We start from the raw sequence: 14,009 nt of genomic DNA on the forward strand, positions 1-14,009 counted from the left end.
AGAATAGTGTCCACTCTGCAGGCATCACAGACAGAGCATGTCACAGAAGAAGTAAGAGGGCCCAGAGGAACAGAGACACGGTCAACTTCCAAATAGCCATGCTACCGGGCCTTCTTGTAGGTGCATCTGAGATGAGAGACCCATCTGGAGACTCGTGCTGCCAGCAGCCCGTGGGGACCACTGACGGTGGAAGCATGAATGTCACCAGTGGGGGAACAGCTGCTTCTGCCAGCGGAGCCCAGGCCTCCCACGGCACCACCTCCACTGTTCAGACGACAGAGTGGCCTCTGTGCCCCAGAAGGCGCCACTGCTGACATCCAGTGGGGAGGGCAGAGGAGGTTTTCAGTGTGATCCTCCTCAAAGAGAGACAGAAGCATGTTCCCACCAGAAAACCAAGGAGTGAGAATCTTGGCAAGCTTCAGCTAGCAATGGGAAACCTGAAATGAATCTGATCTGCCCATGTGGGTAGAGGGCTGGACAGGACAGGGGGTCAGAGCTAAAAACAGAATAACAAGAACCAACTATTTGAAATTCAGTGAGAGAGGTGCTGAATAAGAGCCAGTGTAAACAATGAAAAACGAGGAATTTCAAACCAAGGTGAGGGTGTAATGATCCCTTCGTAACTAGAAAGAACTGAGCCTTTTTCCAATTCTCATCCTAAGAAAGAAACTAGCACGCAGAATGCCTCTGCCAAAATCCCAGCAAATCATTTCAACTGCTGAGTTTTCTAAGCATAGAGTATTGCTTTTGGAAAAGGCTATTTCCTAAATTCTGTGAAATAAAAGAGTTTTCCTATTTTCTCCTGTTGCCACTGTGGCCTATGAACTGCAAACAAGTCACCTAAATTAAAATATTTCTGAGAAGACAATGAAAGAGAGAGCTGTTTTTGCCTCAAATCTTTCTATTAAAAGCAAGTTTTGGCATACAAATTAAATATCTAATGCAAATTTTTAGGAATATATGTGAAGCTTTTCTTAAGATTTATTAATATGGCCAGAATGGCATAATAATTTTGTTACTATTATTGTAGGACCTAGAAAGACGTTCACCTTGTGCTTAAGTACAAAGTATTTCAAAATAAACTAGTGTTTATTCTATTGATCATAAAATAGTAAATACTCATCTTTTAAAAAAACATAAAAGGGGAGAGAAGTAGAAAAAAGAAAAGAGTCGCTTCCTAGTTGCATCATCCCAATGCAAACATGTTTTTAAGGGTGCATTTCTTTCCAGCCTTTCCCTGTATGGAAAAGGGTCTTTTTTCATAGTTACCATCAACTCTGTGTATGATTTATATTATGATTTTATATGCAATATTGCCATTTCAATTATAAACATAACAATAGCAATAACAATGACTACCATTTGGGGAACATTTCCACATAGCAGCTGCTTTGTACACACCACCTCCAATCCACCTAGTCCTGCAAAAGTGAGACTATTTTCCACTGTACTGAGTACAGCATCCCTGTGCAAAATAGCTAAACATATTTTTAAGACTTCCATATGTTCACTGCAGATTTAGACTGGCCCTAGAAATGCCTTATTTGTCCACAAAAGCAGCATTTTCAAGTTGAAAGAATCCGTGACAGTTGTCAACATGCAATCTCATTTTTAAAATAAGGACATGAGGACAAAAATAGGTTACGTAATTTGCTCAAAGTCACCCTGTGACTCAGGGTCTCAAGGTCAGCCACTGCGACCTGCTGACTGCCCTCTGGAGTGCTCCACAACACCGACTGCCTGTCAGTCACTTGTCGCTGAAGCTAGTCTCCAGCCGGGAGGCTCTGCAGCTCCACCAGCCACTCGCACCTCTTCTCAGTGCTGGCACTAGGCAGCTTTCTGGAAGCTGCCACAGAAACACAGTGTGTAGTAAATTCATCCACAGTTCCTGCCAGATGGATGCAGATGTGTCCTGTATGTCTCCTGAGCCCTCTTTGGGGCTGAACTCTGCCTTCTGAGGAGAGAGACATATTCTGTAATTCTGCTACGTGGCTGAGGAAAGCATTGTGATAGCAACAAAATCATCTCAGAATCTAATCCAACCTCTGTTCCTGTCTCTCCCGGAGGCCCTGGCTTGGCATTACCTGAAGCAGAGGTCGTATTCTTGGAGTAGAGGACACAATCTGTAAAGATAAGGAAGAATTCTGCTATGTGGGAGATGTCATAATGAAGGAACGCAGTGATTCTCAATTCCCTGTAAGGACAGAATTCATTTTAGGACTTTCTTCCCTTCTTACCATCTCCCACCATCAGGAGCTCTTCTGGGAGGGAAAAGTTACTTTCAGCTGAAATTGTGTAGACCCTGGAAGAGAAGTTGCTACAAAAGCACTCTTCTTTGATTCCCTCTCTTGTGGGCCTAGACCAGCTCAAGTTCAAATAAGTGGAGAATATCTGACGTTGTAAAGCAACTCTTACTAAGCAGCCGTGAACTTGACTGAGGAGGTAAGGCACTTAGGCAGTCCTCCCGTCCTGTTTTCTTCTACTCAAAACACATTTCTTCAAAGCTAAGCTGTCCGTCCAGAAGAAAGCAAAGACAGAGATTTAAATGGGGCGCAGGGACATCTTATCATGTGGGAGAAGTGGCAGCCATCAGGGGAGAGACAGAAAACCACAAAATCAGATAGGGAACAAGTCAGTCTGTTTGCCCAGGGCCCTCCCAGGTTTATAGTTAATCCTTTGCACACTAGGGTTCCACATAGATTTGACCAGTAACCTCATTTACAAAGGTCATGTGTGTCATGATGGTTTAGGATTGCAGAGCAACACCTCACTTGCCCAGAGGTCACTTACGCAGAACCTTACTCGTCCAGAACTTAGGAGCAAAACTGGCTCCTAAGAAATGTAACGAGCTGATGCAACGTGCAGGCTCTGAAGTTTAGGTGCTTTCCTCATGGGAGAGGCCTCATCCAAAGCCAGTACCATTTGCAGCTTTGTGTAATTCTAACCAGCATGACCATAAGGCTTCTAGGCCCGCAAATAGGTTAGATATAGCAAGTATTTAAAAGGTGATTGACTTGACCACCTGGCAGATGGTGAAGGAGAAGGAAAAACAGTACAAGTTAGTAAATGCACAGCCACCCAGATGAAGGTTCAATCTAGGGCTAATACACCAGCACCCCTCAGTTACTCCTTGGGGAGTCTCCGCTTCATGGCCCAGTCTATCAGCGAATGTCAGGAATGATGACATTCCTGGTTTCTTTATGCCCAACAGATGGCAAATTATACAACAAATCCTCAGGGACACCTTCCTCACCGAAGCAGCCCACCCACCACTCTTCTTCAGCACTCTTGGTATTTCCTTCCCAGCACCCATCACACTGCATAATCCTGTCGTTCATGACTTTCCTTTTTTCACATTTGTCTGCCTCCTGCTCTATATCATGAGCTCCATGTGGCAGAGTCACGTTCCTCCTGTTCATCATGACAATCCCAATCCAACTCTGTGCTTGTCACTTGAAAGGTGCTTGATAAATGAATGCTGGCTGAGCAAAGACACGTCACCAGGGAAGCCCTGGCATTCCTTGATTACAATGTATCAATTTAGAAACATTTCCTTAAATTTAGGAATGCTCCACAGAAAGATGGTTAAAGGGATGTTTGTTTCCCAAAAGGACAGGAAAGGCAGACGAGGGTAACCAACATCTACTGAGCAATTATCATGTAGCAGGGACCTTAGTCCTCACAGTGACAGTCAAATAGGTCTGATTAGGCCTCACTTCACTGATGAAGAAACTGAAGTTAAGCAACTTTGCAATTTTAAGCAATTAGTGGCAAAGTCAGGATTCAAGCCTGAGGTCTGTATTTCATTACTAGACTATGTAAAGCTTCAATTACTTTTACTGAAGGAATAGCTCATCTGTTGTCTGGGACACTGGATGGGTCAGACCAAGAGTTGGGTTCCAAAGGGACTAATTAGGATGGGAGGAAGGGCTTGTAGATTGGAGCTGAGTCAAGTCTTTGAGAGTCAAAATAGGGGCACCAGGTTCAAAGGGCAGACGTGGAATCATAAAAAGATGGAGTTGAAAGACAGGCAGGAGTCCTATGGAAACAGGATCTGAGTCATTCCTCAGCCCACTTAAATCTGGCTTCCACCCCCAAACTTTCCCAAAACAGCTCTCACTGAGGTTACCAGTGACTTCGACATCACCAAATCTGATGGGTCATAGTTAGCCTTTATCTTGCATGGCTTCTTGTAGCATTTGGCCTCCTGGCCATTTCCTCCTCTGTGAATCATTGTTTACCCGTAGCTTCCCCGCTACGCTCCCTCCTGGTCTCCTCTTACCTATCTCTCTGCTCCATCTCAGTCTGATTTGCCACTTTATCCTCCTCCACCTCAATAGTAAATGTGGAGGTTTTCCAAGATCAAGATGAGAAGTCCTTACCTTCTGTCTCCCCGTCTCCTCTCTCTCTCTCTCTCTCTCTCTCTCTCTCTCTCTCTCTCTCTCTCTCAGTGAAGTCATCCCTTCTCATGGATTTAAATATTATTGATAGGCTGATGACTGTTTCTAATTTTCTTTCCCATCTTACACCAGACCTCTGAGATTCAGACTTGATTTTCGAACTGTCTACTCAGCATTGCTACTTGTCTATTTCAAAGAAAGTTCACATTAATGATTGAAAATACACACTCATCACCTCAGTCCTGATTTTCTTCAGTAGTCCCAGTCTTGAACAATCACCCAGCTACCGACCCGAGCAATCCAGAAACACGCATCCTTGTCCTCTCCTCTCCCTCGATCCTCTAATACACACCTTCCCACTTAAGCTCATAAGCATCTTCAGACTCTGTCCATGTCTCTTTCTCTCTAGCCACCACGCTGGTTGAAGAAGCTACCTGTGTTTTTTCCAGAACCACTTCTCACGGGTCTCTTTACCTCCTCTCTTGGCACCCTCCATCCATTCTCCATGTTGCCACCAGAGACATCTTTTTAATACACAAATCTGATTACATTATCTCACTAACCATAGACTGAAACTCCAACTTTCTATTATGCTCCACATGTTCTTTTGTGACTTCTGCCTTGATTTCTAGGACCACCTCTATCCACACTAAGTCTGACCTTCTGGATTCTAGCCACCAGTGGCCTTCTTTCAGTGTGTGGAACACATCCCACTCTCTCTGGCGTCTGGGCCTTGACATATTCTACCCTCCCACCTGAAGTTCTCACCTCTGCCCCCAGTCCTCACTTGGTTCATCCTCGGGTCTCAGCTCAAAAGGATTCAATTCAATGGATTATCAGAAATCCCTGTACTTCTTGTCCCCACGACACATTCACATACACATGTTCAAATCCTCCTATGCTATTTATTCATCGGTCCCTATATGTTGTATGGTTTGATTTATGTTTCTCTTTCTCAATGAGCTATAAGCTCTGGGAAGACAAGGGCCAGAGAGATTGGTCATCGAGGAATCCCAGAAGCCAGCAGAGCATTTTGCACAATGGTGATTCGTAAGTATTTGTCAAAGGAAGGAAGGAAGGAAGGAAGGAAGGAAAGGGAAGGGAAGGGAAGGGAAAGGAAAGGGAGGGAGGGAGGGAGGGAGGGAGGGAGGAAGGAAGGAAGGAAGGAAGGAAGGAAGGAAGGAAGGAAGGAAGGAAGGAAGGAAGGAAGGAAGGAAGGAAGGAAGGAAGGAAGGAAGGAAGGAAGGAAGGGAGAGAGGGAGGAAGGGGCAAGGGTCTTGGGAGTATTCATAACTCACATGTATCAGGCAGTGGTAGGCAGTGCCCAGGCTTAAAGTAAGGGTGATTTGGTGTTATCGGTGGAGGTTATGTGTCATTTATTTATAAGCCAATAAATGTTTGACTTCATCCTTAGATTTCTTTGACTTTACAAAGCTGAGTTACTGCTAACAAATTTTTGTTGTTGAAAGTGTTGCTGTTTTGGAAAATCATGTCATTTCTCAGTTAACTTTCAATTCAGAATTTAAGATGTATTTCCATTATAGAAATTTGCAATAAATGTTTTTTACTTTTTAATTTGGGCAAGAGAGGAGTTAAAATGGCATCGAAATTTGTGCTAGGCCTTGTAGATTTGAAAGCAACTTTGCATAGACCTAATGTAACTTGATTGATTCCAGCACTGTCTTCTTCTCACCTCCAACTTCTTCTCCGATGAAAGGGATTTCTGCAAGGCCTATCACTATCCCCAGCAGCTTCAGACTGCTTGGGCTGGTCAAGGTGCTGACAATTTGGTGTCTGGTGAGGGCCACGTCCTCATTCACAGACATCCATCTTCTCACTACAACTTCACATGGCAGAAGGGGCAAGGGTCTCTCTGGGGTCTTTATTGTAAGGGCACTAATCCCACTTATGAAGGCTCTGTCATCAGGTCCTCATCACTTCCCAAAGGCCTCCCCTCCTGATACCACCACCTGGAGGGTTAGGATTTCAACACATCAATGGCAGGACACAAGCCTTCAGACCACAGCAGCCAGAGCCCCTGAACTTCATAAATGCTACAGTTTCTTTCACTGGGTTCCTTTTGTAACTTCTGCAGAACATGAGAACTAACTATCTGAGCTCCTCCAGTTTCTAAATATTCAGGAAGAAGTCATGAACAAACTTTAAGCAGCAGGGAAATCTTGGAGATGGAGGCCTCGCCCCAAACTGGGAAACCCCAGGAGAGCAATGCAAGGCTCCCTCCCACGCGTCTGTTGCTGAGGCCTATTCCCAGTGTCTTGCTGGACTGAGAGTTAAGTCGTTTCCCTGCGTAAGGGCCAGCTCTCTAGAGGGGCAGGGCCATGTACCCTGCTAAGAGGTTATAAGGGCAGATGTCAGGCTTTGATGTGTCTGTACATTTGTCCCACAGCTTGGAAGGTAGTATTCGGACTACTGCTACATGTTGAATTGTTGCTCTAGGAGCAGACCCAGTGGGTCTGAGGATATAAACATTTTTATTGATCCTGAAGGTTTTTTCCTTATCATTACCCCAAATTTAGAAAGTTACCAGCAATGTCCAGTTTTATCCTGACCTCACCAGCATTATATATATTATGACTAAAAAGTAATTATTTGAGTTTCCTATTCTGATTCCTAAGGGAAAAACATTTTTTTCATTTCTATTTGTTTTATTCCTAGTTGAGTTACACATTCACATTTTATGTCCATTTATTTTGAGGAGTTTTATCTTGCTCTTCACTGTCATTATTAATTCTGTTTTGACCATTCTCTAGTTATATTTCTCTGCTGTTCTTTCCCAATATGGTTTTTTTAAACATGAATTATACTACATCTCCTTTTATATTTTCATCTGAGATGAGTGGTAAATATCTTTGTTTTTAATACCACGTTGCCTTTAAGCCCTTACAAATAAATTAATTTATATATCTAATTAGTTAAAAATATTAGGGATCCTATTAGGTTGGTAATTAGTGCTGTGTTTTGTGTACACTTTTTCTATCTAATATTTATTAGTTTGATTATAAGTTCTGATATCTCTGTGATTTTCATTTCAACTACAGCTAAACATTTTTAAGTGACTGTATTATATTTTTATGAGAAACAGACCATGTAATTTCATTAATATTTAGTCTCCCAGGGATGTCCCAACAAGTCTGAAAAAGTGCCCCCCCACCCCCACCAGGAAGAGAAATTGACCTCCAATTTTAATTTACTAATTAACACCATATTTTCCATATCGAATGGGGTATAGGCAAGAGATGCGTTCTTCTGGTAAATTCTAGGTGGTTCATGTTCCTTACAAATCAAACCTATTTCATTGCAAAGTGATGTCCACTAGGGACTGACTTTTTATTGTTTCATTTCATGAAATTTTAATCACGGTGAGGAAGCAGCAAGACACGACTCTCCTGAGCTGTCTTACCATGATGCTGCTAGTGTTTTGAGATCCAATCCCACCTCTAGATCCTACGCACAGAGAAACTATTCAAGGCCTGAAACACCAATAAAAATTATTGCTATGCTAAGTTTTTAGAGTCTGACAAGGTAAAACACTGTTTAAAGAAATGTATCACCAACTCCTTCCCTTCCCTAGCTCCAGGCACATCACACTGTGTGGTAGAAAAGAGAGGTGAGTATAACCATGGTGTTCAGATGCTTCAGATTATACTAGCTCACTGTCAACTGTCTAAATAACACCTGATTTATTTTAAAACCATTAAGTGCTCATTGGCAGTCGTGATAGAGAGTTTACCGCAGCTTTAAGGCAGTCATGACAGGGCAGCAGGAGAGGCACAGAGCAGGTAGATGTGCATTTGCCCACAATGCAGCAGTTCCACCAGTGTGTATTTACCCCAAAGACATAAAAACATACGTCCATGCACAGACTTGTATGTTCATGGCAATTGCATTAATATTGATAATAGCCAAAAAGTGGAAACAGCCCAATATCCATCAACTGGTGGATGGATAAACAACACCTCCCACCTCCATAGCTCCATAGCTTCATGTCTCACCTGGGTGACTGCAATAGCCTCTACCTTTCCTTGGGCACACAGCTGCAAGAGGGGTCCCATTAAGACCCGAGTGCATTATGCATGACACTTGTATGTTCAGTCTTCCAACTTTTTCAAAAGCTGAAAACCTTGCAATAGCCTGAGAGGCCCTACAGGATCTCCCCCACAGCCACTGCTCTGACCTCACCTCTGTCCTACGCCCTCCAGTGGCACTGCCCTCCTTGTTTTACCTGGGTACACAGGGTTCACTCCAGTACCTAGAAGGCTCTTCTCAGCAAGATCTTCCCCGCTCCTGTCAATTAAAATGCATTCATCTTTGTGCCCTTCCTTGCTTCCTTTTTCTGAGTAGCACTGATCGCCTAATACCTGTGTTGAGTGGCTATTCACTGGCACCTTTCACCCATTAGAATATGCTCTGGGCACTGTTGTAACAATTTGCGGATTGAACAGTAAGCAGTGCCCACCACACACAAGTCTCAACAAAGTGCACGTGTGCATGTGTGACAACTGAGGCACTTGCTAAGCAAACTCAGCAACTGCACAGCAAATTGGCCAAGCCAAATGCCATCTCCCCCTCTCTTTTCTTCCTAACCCCAGACAAAGTGTGGAATGTGGCCAAGGTCTGTCCTCTGGAGCTCCACAGCTCAGGCTGGTGTGAGATGAGCAAATCAATGAGCGTTCATGGTTGCCTTGCATGGTGACCAGAAGAGCATCAGGCTGCAGCTGGAGAAAAAGGACTCAGTGGTTCCTGTGTGTAGACAGCCTGGCAGAGGGCACAGCCTCCTGGAGCTGTTCCTAGCTTAATCCAATAGTCAAGTTAAGGCATAAGCATAACTAACTCCCCTGTGTTGGGGTCAGGCAACATTTCTGAGCCAGAATCCTAGGCCCCGGGATGACATGGGGAAGGGGCCCTGCAGGCGATACAAGCAGCTGAAATTTGCCACAAAGCAGAGATCTGCATTTTCCAAAAGATAGCTCCTTGCTGTCTTCCACACCCCAGGGCAGCCCTAGGTTCAGAAGAAGATACAGCACTAACCAGGACTGGGGGTGAAACTGTCTTATGCCACAGAATTTACCTTCATCTGCATCTATAACTTGGAGTCATTAGGTCTCCTGGGCTGGGTAAAGGTCCCACCCAAGTGAAACACAGGCAGTCAACCCGCGCAGTGTGGGAGCCTCCAGGAACGGCGATAGGCAGCATCGAGCTCCTCTCCTGGCCAGCTGCAGCTCCTGGCATTTGCTGCCTCTAGAAGATGAGGATGCTGCTTGCTCCAGGTCATTCTAGCCTGGGTCAGATAACAATCAGGTGGAGGCACTGTGGAGCTGGGGTGCCTAGGCTACCACGTGGTACTTCTCTGAAGACTGTAGCATTATGTCCAAAGAGCCAGGTCTGTCCATTCACACTTCTCAGGGAACGAGTTACATTTGGTGGCCAGGAAGGACATCGATGTGTCCCCTCCTGAGAGCCCAAGGATGGCCTTTCCTCGAACACTCCTGAGGCCCAGCAGCCAGAGGGAGCTGGGCCAGCACAAGGGCGAGGCCCCCGATTCCCTGCGCTGGAGGGAGTCTGTGCCCAGAGCCGGTTGACCAGGGCACCTCTTACTCAGTCTACGGAGAACCCACAGTGAAAAGAGCCCTTGGGGAGGAGAGGACTTGACCTTGATCGTGACCTTGACGGTGGGACCACGCGGGGGCTCGGAGGTCAAGCCCTGCTGCTCCGCGGGTCCCCAGAGGACCGCAGAGAGACGCGCGGCGAGTCCCCGCTGCCGGCTGAAGGACAAAGCGCCGGCCAGAGTCCCCGGAGACTCGGTGACCGCCCTCTCCTGTGCCAGGTGCTGGGCAAGAGACGCTGCAGGAAATGTAACTGACGATTTGAAAAACGAACCTGAGAAACATCCCCAAATCTCAGAAAAGGAAAGGGGGGAACCATCCAGTTTCCTTTTTTCCCTCTCCTGCAGAAATTAAGGAAAACTCAACCCTCCCCTGCTCGTCCTGCTTTCGAGTCTTCATATAATAGCGAAAGACGTAAAAGAAACAAAAAAGTTCCCCAGGCACCGAGGCAGCTTTCCCGCCAGGAGTCCCCGGGAAAACGAAAACGTCACACCCCGGCCACCTCCCTGGCCACTCTCCAACCTGAGGGTTTCTCGGGCACCTGCCTGTGGCCTCTGCATGGCCCTGGGAGCGCGAGGTCGTCGCTCCGCACAGGTCCCCGCGCTCGGCGTCAGAAGGCCCGCGGCGGGACCTGCTCAGAGACCCCCGTGAACCCGTCTGGGGTCAGAGACGTCTGGCCACGGGCACCCCCGTGGAGGGAAGCAGGACTCCAAGCGCTCTCTGCAGAAAGGCCATCGGGAGCTGTCGTGGGAGCCAGCGCCAGCGGGCAGCAGCCCTCCAGCCGGTCCACGACACGCGTGGCGAGGTCCCTGTCGTCAGCACGTCCACCTGCGGGCGGCGTGGACGGGGACTGCGGGTGCCAGTGGCATTGCACGATCCCCCACCCCCGCATCAGCTGCAATAGGTAGCAGTTCTTTTGAAGGAAGAAACAGTGTGGTCCTCAAAATTCATAATTAGAAATCTCAGGGAAAAACCATTGTTGCCACGTTGTGCCATTGGGAGACTTAAGGGCTCTTCTTTAACAATAAAGACTAATTCTCTGTTTCGATTGTTATATGACCATAAAGACCAATTGAAGGATCAGTCTAATGGGTTGGGCTCCAGGTTAGGGCTTTATTGCTTTCATGTACAGAGCTGCTCAGAAAGTCTCCAGGGAAATGAAAGAATAAAACAATACAGGCCACCCTTAAGCTCCCAAACCACATGCACACAGTAGTTTTTGTCGAGTGCCTACTGTGTGCCAGCTGCTTTCCCTGCATTATTTCAAGCCTTAATGATCCTGTGTGGCAAGCGTTTATGCAAATTTAGAGGAGAAAACTAAGGCTTTTTGTTGGAGAGATAGAAGAGATAAAATGGGCTCAAAGTCACATTTAGTTATCAGCAAATGGCCCTGGCGTTTTTAGGTCCCTGTTCATTCGGTTACTCCGTGTCATCTCAGTTTCTCTGTCACTCTCTCTCCAGATATATATAATGAGTGCGTGTGTGTGTATAATATATACATAAGTACGTATTAACTGATCTCAAAGAGATTACTAAGAAAGGCAGTGTGCACCTGCCAGGTGATCTTTCCAGGCAACAAAATTAAAGGCCACGTTGACAGAACAACTCACTAATCTCCAGTGACACAGTAATTTCCCTAAATGCAAACACTGAGAATTCTAACACTTGTATCACCATTAACTACTTATATTTGACATATATTTTAACAGTGGAGTAGCAGAACACCCTATTTTTTGGTGGTGCTGAGAAATCAGAGAAATTGATGGTTTAAAAAGAATAGAAAGGTGTCTAATCTTATACACACACACACACACACACACAAATTCTATGAGGACAGGAACTGGTGAGTGACCTCTGCATCCCCAGCCACTTCAGGCTCTCAATAAATGATGTTGAGTAAATCCCATTTATTCCAACTTTAAATTCTAATAAAATAGCCAACAACCCTGAAAACAAAATATTTATTTCATTAACAAAATATTAGTTACTAATCCTTTCTCTCTTCCAGAAACAACTCACTTGGGCGAGGTGCCTGCCCTATCATCTATAAAATGGCAAGGCACCATCTGTGAGGTCACTTCCCGATCTAAGTTTGGGCTCAGTTCTACAAAAGTAACAACTGTAAGAATTTCTGCTGATGTTTTCTGGCCCTAGAAAGACACTCTAATTTTCCATTCAGTTGCAGAAATAGAAAACCAATGTGCCGTGGATTTCTCAAGCCCTGCTAACCATTTTTAATGTACAATATCCTTGCCCTTGTAGATCATCCAGACATTCTTTCTAAAAATGCTTCTCTGAATCTAACTTACGAAGACCTCCTCTCAAAAGTGATTTTTTCCTTCTATAGTGCAGGTAAAACCTTTGTTCTCTGCATGTGTATTCTTTATGGGAAAAAAATTTTTTTTAAGTGACACAACCATCTCCGTGTGTGAGGAGCCCTCAGTTCTGCTTAGAAGAATGTAAGCTTGAGATTAGGTCTTTGCCACATGACCTTTATTACATGAGATGAGACATAATTATAATAATTAAAATAATTAAATCACACAGAGCTAAAATGCTCCAAAGTGTCTCTTTAGTTGTATCCTAATAAGCACTCATTCTGTCCCTTATTACAGTTTGTTAGACAAATGAGCCGGACAAAACTTGCTGATTTATAAGTTAAGCAATGATATTTAGTCCAGCCACTCTCTTAAACCTTCATTTCCTGCACCTGACTTCCCTCAAAGCCAGCTCATTATCAGCTCATGGCTACATGGTGATCCCACATATACCATTGATCGGTAGGTACTTCTAGTCTACAACAGGACGCGTTTCAGGGAAGTGTTCATGTGCTCTGCAGTTTAAATGGGTTACCCTGGGTAGGACTGCTGGAATTGAAGTTAGGATCTTGGACTTTGAGGGAGTCAGTGAAGTGCTTGGTAGCTCCTTAGCTGAAGAGGATGACTCTGGGAAGGGTAGCTGGGGCTTCAAGCCAGGCTCTGCACCACCAAAGAAGGTGCTGGGGTGCCCTTTAGCTCCTCAGCTGAAGTGGGAGAGGTTGCCGTGGATGTTGGTGGGACCCTGTGCCTCCAAAAGAAACTGGAGCATTCTGCAGCTGCTTGGCTGGAGTGGGCCCCTTTGGGTTTGGCCACTGCAGTCATGAGCGGGTCCCTGAGCTCCCAAGAAAGACACTGGGATGCTTTGCAGCTTCACTGTTGAAGTGGCTGCTCTGAGCAAGGCTGTTTGGTTTGTGGGTGGGGCTCTGCACCCACAAGAGAGGTGCTGGGGCTCTCTGAAGCTGCTCAGCTGAAGTGTGCCACTCTTGAAGAAGTTGCTGGGGCTGTGGATGGGCCCCAATACCCCGAACAGAGACACGAGGTCTCTCTGCAGCTCCTCAGCTGGAGTAGGCTGCCTAGCACAAGGCCACTGGTGTTGTGGGTAGGCCCCTGTACCCCCAAGAGAGATGCTGAGTCTCCCTGAAACTCCCCATTTGAGGCAGGTAGCCCTGGGCGGGGCTCACTGGAGCTGCTGATGGGGCTCTATGCCCATGAGAGAGGCCTGTAGGCACTCCACAGTTTCCCAGCCAGAGTGCATGGCTCTGGGCATGTTTTCTGGAGCTGCGACAGGACTCTGTGTCCCTGAGAGAGTGCACAGGTGCTCAGCTGAAGAGAGCAGGGCCATTGGCAATGGTAGAAGACTGATAAGTTGGCTTTCTGGCTCCAGAGAGTGCACACACTGGCTTCCTCTGTCCTGGGCGTGACCTCCACTCTGCACTGGACCACTTGTTCCCAGGGTGCAGAATCATCTGTTCCCAGGGTGCAGAGTGTTGTGTGGACTTCAGTGGCAGAGTCCGGGTGGTATGAGAGGCCTTAGGGCTGTGTAGATGGTGGCGCTCTTGGGCCCCAGAGCAAAATGCACTAGGGTGTTAGCTTTGATCCCAAAATGACGACCACTGCAGCAGCCCAGGACCTGGGGGTTGTGGGGCTCTGACTAAACTTCTTCCCTA

Source organism: Cynocephalus volans, chromosome 2 (assembly GCF_027409185.1).
Source record: "Cynocephalus volans isolate mCynVol1 chromosome 2, mCynVol1.pri, whole genome shotgun sequence".
Lineage (NCBI taxonomy): Eukaryota > Metazoa > Chordata > Mammalia > Dermoptera > Cynocephalidae > Cynocephalus > Cynocephalus volans.